Genomic DNA, 12,500 nt, shown 5'->3' on the forward strand with positions numbered 1-12,500 from the left:
AATGATGTTGGGGGGACAAGCATAGACACACAAACATATGCACACACATACATATATATGACGGGCTTCTTTCAGTTTCCGTCTACCAAATCCACTTACAAGGCTGTGATCAGCCCAAGGCTATAGTAGAAGATACTTGCCCAAGGTGCCATGCAATGGGAATGAACCAGGAACCATGTGTTGGTAAGCAAGCTACTTACCACACAGCCACTCCTATATTATATTATATGATGGTGGTGTGCATGGCTTTGTGGTTCAGGCATTGGACTCGTTATCGTAAGATTGTTGTCTCAATTCCTGGACAGTGCTATTTCTTTTATTTCTTTTACTTGTTTCAGTTATTTGACTGTGGCCATGCTCGAGCACGACTTTTAGTCAAACAAATCGACCCCAGGACTTAATCTTTGTAAGCCTAGTACTTATTCTATCAGTCTCATTTGCTGAACTGCTAAGTTACTGGGACGTAAAGAAGCTAACATCTGTTGTCAAGCAATGGTCAGGGGAAAAACAGAGACCCTCAAACAAACAAATACATACATATGTCGTGCGCTGACAACGGGTAAATACCCAGAAACCCAGGTCTATGCGTATCATGTCAGGTTGACGATGGAAGGATGGCTTCCCTTTGCAAATACTGATAGGGCACAGAAAGTGTGTCGATAACCAGCGGGAGAAGATGTTCTCCTGGGGCTACAAGCTACAGTAGCATCCACCCTTAGTGGTTAGCCACATTTAAGTGGCAAATATACTTCACATTGTCATGCAGCTACTGTTTATACCTCGTTCAGAGATTTATTATTTTATATATATATATAATCACATAATTGCACAATGGGCTTCTTTCAGTTTCCATCTACCAAATCCACTCACAAGGCATTGGTTGGCCCAAGGCTATAGTAGAAGACACTTGCCCAAGATGCCATATAGTGGCACTGACCCCAGAACCATGTGGTTGGCAAGCAAGCTACTTACCATGCAGTCACTCCTGCACCTGTGTATGTATTTTATGGAACCCCTGGAAGGCAAAGTCAACCTCAATGGAATTCAAACTCAGAATACAATAAGCTTAAAGAAATACCACTAGGCATTTTATGTGAGACTCTAAAAATTCTGCTAGCTTGCTGCTTGCCTTGTGTGTATGTATATATATATATATAAAGTGTATGTGTATGCATGTATGTGTGTGTGTTTGTATGTACGTATGTATGTATATATATATGTATGTATATATATATATATGTGTATATATATATATATATGTTATGTATTTGTATCTATGTATATATATGTATATATGTATGTATACATATGTATGTATATATGTATATATATTTATATATATATATCTGTATACATGTGTATATATGTATATGTATCTATGTATATATATATGTGTGTATATATATGTATATATATATACTAGCAGTATCGCCCGGCGTTGCTCAGGTTTGTAAGGGAAATAGCTATAAAGCATTTTTAGAGAGTTATAGCAAAAAAATGGAAAAAAAATGATGGTAAATTTTTTTTTGAGAGTAAAAAAAGGTTGAGTTGCGTCCCCTAGACAGTCTGTGGTTTTTTTTTTTTATTCTCGACCCCATGTCGAATTTATCGATTTTTTTCAGAACTGGGGCAACTTTTCAAAATTTCGCTGCTTAGTTTGAATTATGACATTGGGCTATGTGTGTGTCAAGTTTCATCAGAATCGGTTGAAAGCCATGGTCAGGGTGAGGTACGAGAAAACAGACACACAGAAACACGCACAGACAAACTGCCGTTTATATAGAGAGAGATATATATATGTGTGTGTGTGTAAGTATCTATGTATATATATGTGTATATATATATTTATGTATATATATGAATATATATGTGTGTGTGTGTGTATATATATATATTTATGTATATATATGAATATATATGTGTGTGTGTATATATATATGTATGTATCTATGTATATATATATATGTATATATGTGTGTATATATATGTGAATATATATATGTATATATCTATGCATATATATATGTATATAAGTGTGTATATATATGTGAATATATATATGTGTATATATATGTGAATATATATATGTATATATCTATGCATATATATATGTATATATTTATATATGTGTATATGTATATTTATATGTATATATATATATATGCATATGTATTTATATACATATATAAACAAATATGTGAATTTAATGTAGACTTACGTTGTATTCAGTATTTCGGGGTTATGGCCCCATTTTCAAGAAATTGACGAATGTTGCCGATGTGCATGTGTGTGAGCTCACACGCATGCACATCGGCAACATTCGTCAACTAGCTCCTGTCAACCATCCTACCCATGCGTCCATGGAAGATGGACATCAAACGATGGTGGTGATGATGATATATATATCTACATGTGTGTGTGAGTCTTTGTAGCTGTGATAGTTTCCCACCACCACCACCACCACCACCTGACAAATGGTGTTGGTTTGTTTACATTCCCTTTAACATTAGCAGTTTGGCAAAAGAGATTGATAGAATAGGAACCAGGCTTAAAAGCAATGAGATCTGGGGTCGATTTATTTGGCTTACATTCCTCAGTGCAGTGTTCCAGCATGGCCGCAGTCTAATGACTGAAACAAGTAAAAGATAAAAGATATGTATGCTATTTATATGCATTTTATCTCTCCTACTCTCTCTCTCTCTCTCTCATATACATGCATACATATATAAATTATATATAATTTATATATCTACACACACACACATATATATATATATATATATATATGTATATAGCTACATATATATATGTATATAGCTACATATATATATGTATATATCTACATTGAGGATGAATGAAGCCAGCTCAACCCACCCCGGGTGAATGCTGTCTCAAGACAAGAAGAAGATATATCTACATATATATATGTATATATATAGATATGTATATATATATATAGATATGTATATATATCTACAAATATACATACATATATCTACATATATATATATATGTATACATCTGCATATATACATACATGTATATATATCTACATATATATATATCTATATGTGTATGTATACACACACACACACACATATATATATATATATATATATATATATATATATATATATACACACACACACATATACATATATATATATATGTGTGTATGTATGTTACTTATTTATTATGCACTGTATACATATACACATATACATATGAACAAGTAAGCCTGTTAATTCTATTTGAAGCCCACCTTCACAAAGCCGTTCAGTTTTAGAGGCCAAACAGCACAGATAGTTATTTGTCTTTTCCCCTTTTTACAATCTGAGGTTTATTTGTCTTCCTTTTACAACCTGAATACCAGGGAAATGACATTGCAAATGTGAGATGTCATCCACGAAACGAGGCCAATGTCAACATATGGTAGCTAGCACCACCAACAATAAGAATGATGATAATAATAATAATAATGATAATGATAATAATAATGCTGTTTGTATCATGAATGTTAAAATAAAAACAAACCAAAAGAACATCTCCTTATCATTAATAGACTGTTGTTTCTAGCTACCAACACCATCTGCTTGGCATGTAAGATGGTTTTGGGTGATCTTAATTATGATTGGAATCTGGAAGAAATTCACTATCTGATCTGTCAAGCATGTAACATGAAAGAACTCAGAGATTTTTTTATTGTTTTAGTTTTTTTTTTATTTATTTTACCTTTTCCTCTTTTTTTTTTTTGCTTTTTTTTGCCTTTCTTTCTCCAAAAGAATAACAACTGAATGTTAAAATCCTGTAGTTTCTTGGCATGTGTGTGTGTGTGCCGCTAAGGATTATGGGTAACATTTCTTTGATCAAACATTTAGATTCTAAACTTAGTAGCATAGCATGTGTGTGTATGCGTGTACATGTGTGTATATGTGTATGTGTGTTAAGTAGTTTTCTGTTTTTAAGTTATATTTTGATAAACGACTGTCATATGAATGAATGAATTGAAAAATTTTTTATTCTTTTAATCCTCATTTTATTTATTTATTCATTTATTTATTTATTTTGTTTGGTATTGAACCATGAAACCCAGTAAAGGTTATTAGTTATAAATTATTTGTACGACAAACTCCTGCAGTTCCAGTCTGACAACCCAAATTCCACTCACAAAAGCATTAGTCAATTCCAGTCTATAACAGAAGAAATTCCCCCAGGGTGTCTGCCCAGTGGGACTTGAATCTGGAATCACATGGTCATGAAGCGAGCTGGTTAACCACATAGCAATGCTTATACCTATAGAGTGCTACATTCACTTCAGGTGAACCATGTAGCAATGTTTATACTCCACAGAAAGTGAAAACTACTTTAGGTTCTAAAAACAACATCGGCTGTAGCTACATGGAAGTAGCAAATTGGAGCTTATTATATACCAAAGACTCGTGACTCATGTGATAGACTGTAGAGTCTGAGTCAGACGAATGAAACCCTTAAAATAACAGCTCTTTGGGGTATCATTTGACTGTAGCAGTCAAGGTATGACAGCTATGAGTTTAAGGTACTGGACTATCATCTATCGTTTAGTTGTTTCTGTCATTGGATAGTAGGGGTCATTATAATAGCAATAGAAAAGACAGAGAAGGGTTCCTTACAGGGCTGTCTTAGTGCCATTATAGGACCCTGGGCAAATTAGTACACTGGGCTCTATAGTATTTGTTTATTGACTGTATACCACAGAGTACATAGATCAGAATTGGGCCCCTAGAGTCATGAGGCCCCTGGGCAACTGCCAGTGTGTCTGTTGACCAGGGGTAAAAGAGTATTAATTAGTAACAGTATGCCAATCAGCTGAGTAACCAAGGCTGTCTTAAAATATGAGCACACTGCCAGTTACCCAGGGCCCCCCTCAAGGGTTTAGGGGCCTAATTCTGTGCTATTTTGTGACTTACTGTCGATAAATAAATGCTTTAGACCTAGTGCATTTATTTGCTCTGGGTCCTGCAATGGTGCTGAGATGGCCCTGTGAGAACCTTTCTCTAAATGCAGTCCAGGTAGATGAAAATTACAGGTACAAGTCTAGCCTGTAATTTAAATCATGCTGATTCAGTGTGATTATTACATTAAGGATTCCTGTGTCTGTGGAATACTCAACCACTTATATGGTAATTCAATAAGGCTCTAGTTCGGTTGGTTTGAGATCTGAACATTCATCATGAAAACTGACGTAGATCCATTTCCAGTCGTTGTATCATGGCCCTGAGCAAAGCACCAGATTCTGCTGACTGCAGTTTGCCTGAGTGAACTTTAAAATCAGGCTCTATTCTGCTTTTACGGTTGAATGGTCTGTAGCAAGAAGGACATTCAGCTGTAAAAATATTCTTTCCCCAAAATAAACTATGAGAACACACATACTCACACAAATGCACAAAGACACACACACATGCACACACAAAATAGTGTGGGAAGGAAATAAATATATAAATAATGTAAAACAGTGTTAAAAATAATAAATCAAACTAAACATCCCAATATAGAAATGGTATTTGAATATTTTTGGATGAGTAGGAGAAAGCCCTTATGTGTCTGCAGTTGGAAAAGGATGTGATGTCTAGTGTAAGAATTAGTAAGCCTTTAATGTGAAGGAGATTAGAAATAGCAACAGGATGATTCGATAAAGACATTTACAAGTTCTTAAACAAGATTTAGTTGTTGCTTTATAGACATCTATTAATAGGTGTAAAAGAAGGGTATTATTGTTGAAGATCAAAGTGGTTGGGACTTCAAGTTTTGTCTGTCAGCTTGAAAGGAGGCTGCCAATTCCTCTCTTGTCATAAATTTGACTACTCCCTCCAATGCTCTTCTTAGTTCTGCTGCTGCTGATGGTAGAGGTGGCAGCAGTGGTAGTGATGACGAAACGGCTATGATTTGGGACTAAAGATTCTGTGTGCTTCTATGACTTTATATGCCACCACAGTAATTTCATTGTGTTGTGTGGTAAGTAGCTTGCTTACGAACCACATGGTTCCGGGTTCGGTCCCACTGTGTGGCACCTTCGGCGAGTGTCTTCTACTATAGCCTCGGGTCAACCAAAGCCTTGTGAGTGGATTTGGTAGATGGAAACTGAAAGAAGCTCGTCGTATATATGTATATGTGTATATATATATACACATATATATATGTGTATGTGTGTGTGTTTGTGTGTCTGTGTTTGTCCCCCCAACATCGCTTGACAACCGATGCTGGTGTATTTACGTCCCCGTAACTTAGCAGTTCAGCAAAAGAGACCGATAGAATAAGCACTAGGCTTACAAAGAATAAGTCCTGGGTGCTCCAGCATGGCCACAGTTACATGACTGAAACAAGTAAAAGAGTAAAGAGTATGTGCTTACTCTTGTTTTAGCAGCCAGAAACATCATTGCCAATAGAAGAAGTGTCCCAGTCTGTCCAAAGTGGAGTTTATCTCTAAAGAGGTCTCTGATATGCTTTGCTGATGTAGCAGGGGTTCTCGACTAGGGTTCATATGACTTTTGGGTGTCCATGTAAGACTTTGTTGTTAAAATTCTTGTGCAATAACTTGGTTATACTCTGACAATACACAACATTTTTTAAACAATTTCTTTTATACAATTCCTTATATTTAATTATAAAAATATAATAGGACCAGGTTCCTGTTATCTGTTTTGACATGATTTCTATGGCTGGATGCCCTTCCTAACACCAACTATTTAACGGCATGGACTGGGTACTCTTTACATGTCACCAACAAAAGCAAGGAAAATACAAACTCATTCTTACACACTCACATATGTTTTCATCTACCAAATCCATTGACATAGTTTGGGTTGGCCCATGGTTACAGTAGAAAACACATGCCCAAGGTGCAATGCAATGGGACTGAACCTGAAACCACATAGGCGCAGGAGTGGCTGTGTGGTAAGTAGCTTGCTAACCAACCACATGGTTCCGGGTTCAGTCCCACTGCGTGGCATCTTGGGCAAGTGTCTTCTGCTATAGCCCCGGGCCGACCAATGCCTTGTGAGTGGATTTGGTAGACGGAAACTGAAAGAAGCCTGTCGTATATATGTATATATGTATATATATGTATGTGTGTGTGTGTTTGTGTGTCTGTGTTTGTCCCCCTAGCATTGCTTGACAACCGATGCTGGTGTGTTTACATCCCCGTCACTTAGTGGTTCGGCAAAAGAGACCGATAGAATAAGTACTGGGCTTACAAAGAATAAGTCCCGGGGTCGATTTGCTCGACTAAAGGCGGTGCTCCAGCATGGCCACAGTCAAATGACTGAAACAAGTAAAAGAGTATAGTTGGAAAGCAAACTTCTTAATCACACTGCCATGCCGGCACACGTATTGGTAATTAATAATTCAATTAAACCTAGGAAAGCAACAGACTAAATGAATTTTGACTTCGTTATGAACTGTTGAAAATGAATTAGTTTAATGTCTGTTGAACAATCACTCTGATAACATTCTGCCTGGTTGTTTAAATGATGTTAAATTTGACTGACGAAGATGAAAAATTAAACCTGTCACAACTAAGCCATCTTTTTTCATGGTTCCGTACTCCGAGAGATTATGTGGTAAAAACATTCTGTAAATAATCCCTTTATTCAATTAATACACATGCACAAAACTCATGGTGTTCTTGTGCATGCGCATATCTGTCTGCACTTGCATTTGTTTTGTGTGTGTGTGTTAGGGAGCGTGTATGCAAATTTTACTGATCTCACTAATTTTATCTCTCTTCTTTGCACAAACATGCGTATGTACAATTTTATTTAAATATATCTATGCAAATGCTATCAGAAAGAACAATAATGATGGTGGTAGTAGTAATTACAATAATAGTAGTAGTAGTAATAATAATAATAACGATAATATTTAACAATATTTACAATAATTGCAATAATATCTATGATAATAATTATAGAAGTATTTGTAATAATGATTCTTTTGTTTACCATTGAGAGGAAAGACAAAGAAATTTGGGAAGAGTAAAATACAATGCGCACATGTTATAATTATGGTTATGAAGAGATGTTGATAATGATTAAAACTGAATGGTTTTCGGTATCAGGCGTAAATGTGAGAAAGATATTACAGGCTGATAAATAAAATGGCTACTAGAAAATATCAGTGTTTGAATAAATAAATATAGGAAATATATAGCATTTAAATATTTATTATATGTACACGCATAAGGGGTGCGTGCGTGGAAGAGGGGAAATGTTGAGTAATTGTGTCATCATCATCATCATCATCATCGTTTAGCATCCGCTTTCCATGCTGGCATGGGTTGGATGGTGCTACTGGGGTCTGGGAAGCCAGAAGGCTGCACCAGGCTCCAGTCTGATCTGGCAATGTTTCTACAGCTGGATGCCCTTCCTAACACCAACCACTCAATGAGTGTAGTGGGTGCTTTTTACGTGCTACCGGCACAGGTGCCAGACGAGGCTGGCAAACGACCACGGTCGAATGGTGCTTTTTACGTGCAACCGGCACGGAGGCCAGGTGAGGCTGGCATAGATTAATATCAGGTAACTGACACAAGCATGGCTGTGTGATGAAGATGCTTGCTTCCCAGCCTTGTGGCTTTAAATTCAGTCCTACAACATAAATGGAAACACATATATGACTCACATGCATGCATATACACAAATATGACAGGCTTCTTTCATTTTCCATCTACCATGCCCACTTACGAGGCTTCGATCAGCTCAGTGCTATTTTAGAAAACACTTGCCCAATGGTGCCACACAGTGAGACTGAACCCCAAATCACATGGATGGAAAGAAACTTCTCAACCACACAGCTATGCTTATACCTTTATTCAATATTATAATTTCCTGTTCCCTTGTCTTTCATTTAATTTCTTATGTTCTGCACTCAACTGAAGCATTTTAGCATCACTATATTTAAGTGAAACATATCATCATACATTCGGTTTTCCATGCAGGCATGGGTTTCGTGGTTTAACAGGAGCTGATAAGGCCAGAAGCTATATCAGGCTCCATTGTCTGTTTGGCTTGATTTCACGCTTTACAGAGTGAACTGGATGCTTTTTATATGGCACCAGCACCAACTGGATCACCAAGTACTTTGCAAGACCCATATATTTATATATATCTAATCTATCTATATATATATAGAGATAGATAGATAGATAGATATACATACAAAATTTAGAGGAATGACCACTAAAGTGGACACCCTATATGCTAAACATAGACATCAAATTGTCATTACCATGAAGAAATTCGGTGTCCACTTTAGTGGTCATTCCTCTAAATTTTGTATATATCACAGTTTTTAATCTTCGGATTTTTTAAATATGCTAAGCCACTGGTTCTAATTGATTAACATCAATTTCTACCCTTATTATTTAATTATATATATATTACCAATGCCAGCATGGACAACAAACATTAAATAACGATGATGATATACATATATATATATATATATATATATATATAATAAAATATTAGGGAATAAATCCAAATTTACAGGGAAAAATCAGATTTAGGATTGAATCCAATTTTATAGTAAAATATTATATAATATTAATTAGAGACCACTATTTTGATTTACAAAATAGTGGTTTTGTCTCTAATTAATATTATATATATATATAGAGAGAGAGAGAGACACACACAGACAGAAGCATGTATTGATAAATACTTGTATATATGTGTGTGTGGTGTGTGTATACATCATCATCATCATCATTTAACGTCCGCTTTCCATGCTGGCATGAGTTGGACGGTTCAACTGGGGTCTGGGAAGCCAGAAGGCTGCACCAGGCCCAGTCTGATCTGGCAGTGTTTCTACAGCTGGATGCTCTTCTGAATGCCAACCACTCCGTGAGTGTAGTGGGTGCTTTTTACGTGCCACCGGCAAAGGTGCCAGACGAGGCTGGCAAACGGCCATGATCAGATGGTGCTTTTTACGTGCCACCGGCACAGGGACCAGACAAACATGGCAACGGCCATGATCGGATGGTGCTTTTTACGTGCCACCGGCATGGAGGCCAGTCGGGCGGCGCTGGCTACGGCCACGTTCGGATGGTTCTCTTACATGCAGCCGGCACTGGTATCACAGCTACAAATTCCATTGATGTTGATAGATTACGATTTTGATTTTCACTTGCATATGTATATACATATATGTGTGTGTGTGTGTATGTTTGTATGTAAGTACATGCACTTATACATATATGTGTGAGTGTATCGGCGAGGGATGGCATGTTCATGTGCTGCTTTCAAGAATAAGAATGCTTTGTTGTATATGTTCCTTTCCGGTTACCTCCCTTTGTACTTTAGTTGACTTTTTCTCTTTTTTTTCTTTTACAAAGCTGATAAAATGAATATCAAATATTACAGTTGAGTGAATATAAGCAGTTAAAAATCTTTTTGAAGGCAGAACTCAAGCATGACAGCAGTCAAATAACTGAAACTAATTAAAGAATATATAAATTTTTGTATACTTCTTTATATATATATATATATGTGTGTGTGTGTATGTTTATATGTATGTGTGTTCATATATATATATATATATATATATATATATATGTATGTATGTATGTGTATATAGATGTGTATACAGATACTGTGCAAATGTTCATGTGTACATACATATACACGTGTATATATATGTATATATGAATGTATATATACATGTACATTTGTGTGTGTATACATATATAAATGTACATGTATGTGTGTATATATATATATATGAATGTATATATGTGTGTGTGTGCGTGCATACACACACATACGTACAAGATTTAGGAATGTGATCAGATAAGGAAATGTTGTAGTAGTAACTAATAAACTCTCCCTAGATGCAAGCAGTACTGTTATTTTCCATTTATATATTCAATAATTAAATGTGTGCATATATACATATATTTGTATGCATACAGCTGTATATAGATATAATAATATAGTCTATTCTTATATTGTATATTAAATTTCATTGCGGTACCCCAGAATGGCCTCGGCCTATGGCTGAAACCAATAAAAGAATGAAATTAAGATATTTTATATTTAAATAATGATAGTTCTTTAAATCGTATGGCAGAATAACTCACTCAAGACACCTTTCTCTCAATGAAAGAAATAAATAAATACATTCCTTTGGGTAAACAATAAAATCACACAGATTAGACATGACAAAGCCTATTTATTACAGCCTGAAATTGGCTTAAGTTTTATTGTTTTATAATAGATGGAGTTTTCGCTAGGGTTTTGCTGAAGTCAGTTCCAAATTGTTGTGTACCAAATTAGCTATATATGTTGCGTGTTACAAGGAGAATTTCTACATGTGTGCCAATGTTTTTATAACAGGACAGATATCTAGACTAGATCTTTGTGAAGAAAAAAGAAGAAGCTGGCCAACAGTCGAAGCGTAGGCTGTTGGCAGTTTGTATGAGACATTGTATTTGTATGATGTCTGTAAGAGATGGATGTAGCCAGCCACATCTGTAACCCTTCAGCACTCAGATTGGTCTGTTGAGTGTAATACTTATTTATTCACATTGTTTTGAATTTATTATGCTTTGTCTCCTAACTTTGAGACTTCGATGTGGTGATGGTTTGTTTTTGGAATGACATTGCAGGGTAGGTACAAGAAGCTGGATCTGCCCAGTTTGAACATAAAAGAAGTAAGATATTTTGGCCAGATCTGGTTGGCTTCAATGCTAAAGGGTTAACCCTTTCATTACCAACCCGGCTGAAACCACCTCTGGCTTTGTAGTACAAATGTCTTGTTTTCATCAGTTTTGAATTAGTCATAATTTATGTTCTTAACACTAAGTTATTTTACTATAGTCTTTGTTGTATTTAAAGTAATTGAAACAAACAGAGTATCTTCACAGAAATACGGTAACAAAAGGGTTAAACTAGCACAGTGTGAAGGTTTCCGGATAGCACTAAGCTAGCATAATGGGAAGGGTTTTGGATTGCATTAACAAAGAAGAGTGGTTGGCAGTGGTTGAATTCTTGGCAGTCCTTATGTGGTGTTGTACACAATCATCATCATTCTCATCATCGTTTAACGTTCATTTTCCATACTGGCATGGGTTGGACGATTTGACTGGGGACTGGCAAGCCAGGAGGCCACACCAGGCTCCAATCTGATCTGGTAATGTTTCTACAGCTGGATGCCCTTCTTAACACCAACCACTCCGAGAGTGTAGTAGGTGCTTTTTACATGCCACCAGTACAGGAGCCAGTCAGGTGGCACTGGCATCAGCCACGTTCAGGTGGTACTTTTTATGTGCTGTCATATATATATATATGTGTGTGTGTGTGTGTGTGTGTGTAGTAGTAGTAGTAGTAGTAGTAGTAGTAGTAGTAGTAGTAGGCATCCATAAGTCTTGAGAGGCCATGGATCTGTGCCCCAAAAAACCATATCAGCTGCTGATGGTGGTCAGCATCTGTTGTAGCTGCTCAGGCCCACAGTGGAGTGGCAGTCAG

The 12,500-nt window shown here is 36.2% G+C and overlaps 1 protein-coding gene and 1 long non-coding RNA gene across 2 annotated transcripts in view; one reads left to right on the top strand and one right to left on the bottom strand.

Annotated features, from left to right (window-relative positions):
• LOC115209299 (tumor necrosis factor ligand superfamily member 10) overlaps positions 1–12,500 on the top strand; it is a 321,447-nt gene that overhangs the window by 119,575 nt on the left and 189,372 nt on the right. The gene's annotated exons all lie outside the window — the stretch shown is intronic.
• Positions 8,577–12,500, bottom strand: part of LOC118762409 — a 23,721-nt gene continuing 19,797 nt past the window's right edge. Inside the window, exon 3 of the long non-coding RNA XR_004998154.1 lies at positions 8,577–8,587. This is a non-coding gene — a long non-coding RNA (uncharacterized LOC118762409). The remainder of the gene's footprint in view (positions 8,588–12,500) is intronic.

This window comes from Octopus sinensis, linkage group LG3 (assembly GCF_006345805.1).
Source record: "Octopus sinensis linkage group LG3, ASM634580v1, whole genome shotgun sequence".
Lineage (NCBI taxonomy): Eukaryota > Metazoa > Mollusca > Cephalopoda > Octopoda > Octopodidae > Octopus > Octopus sinensis.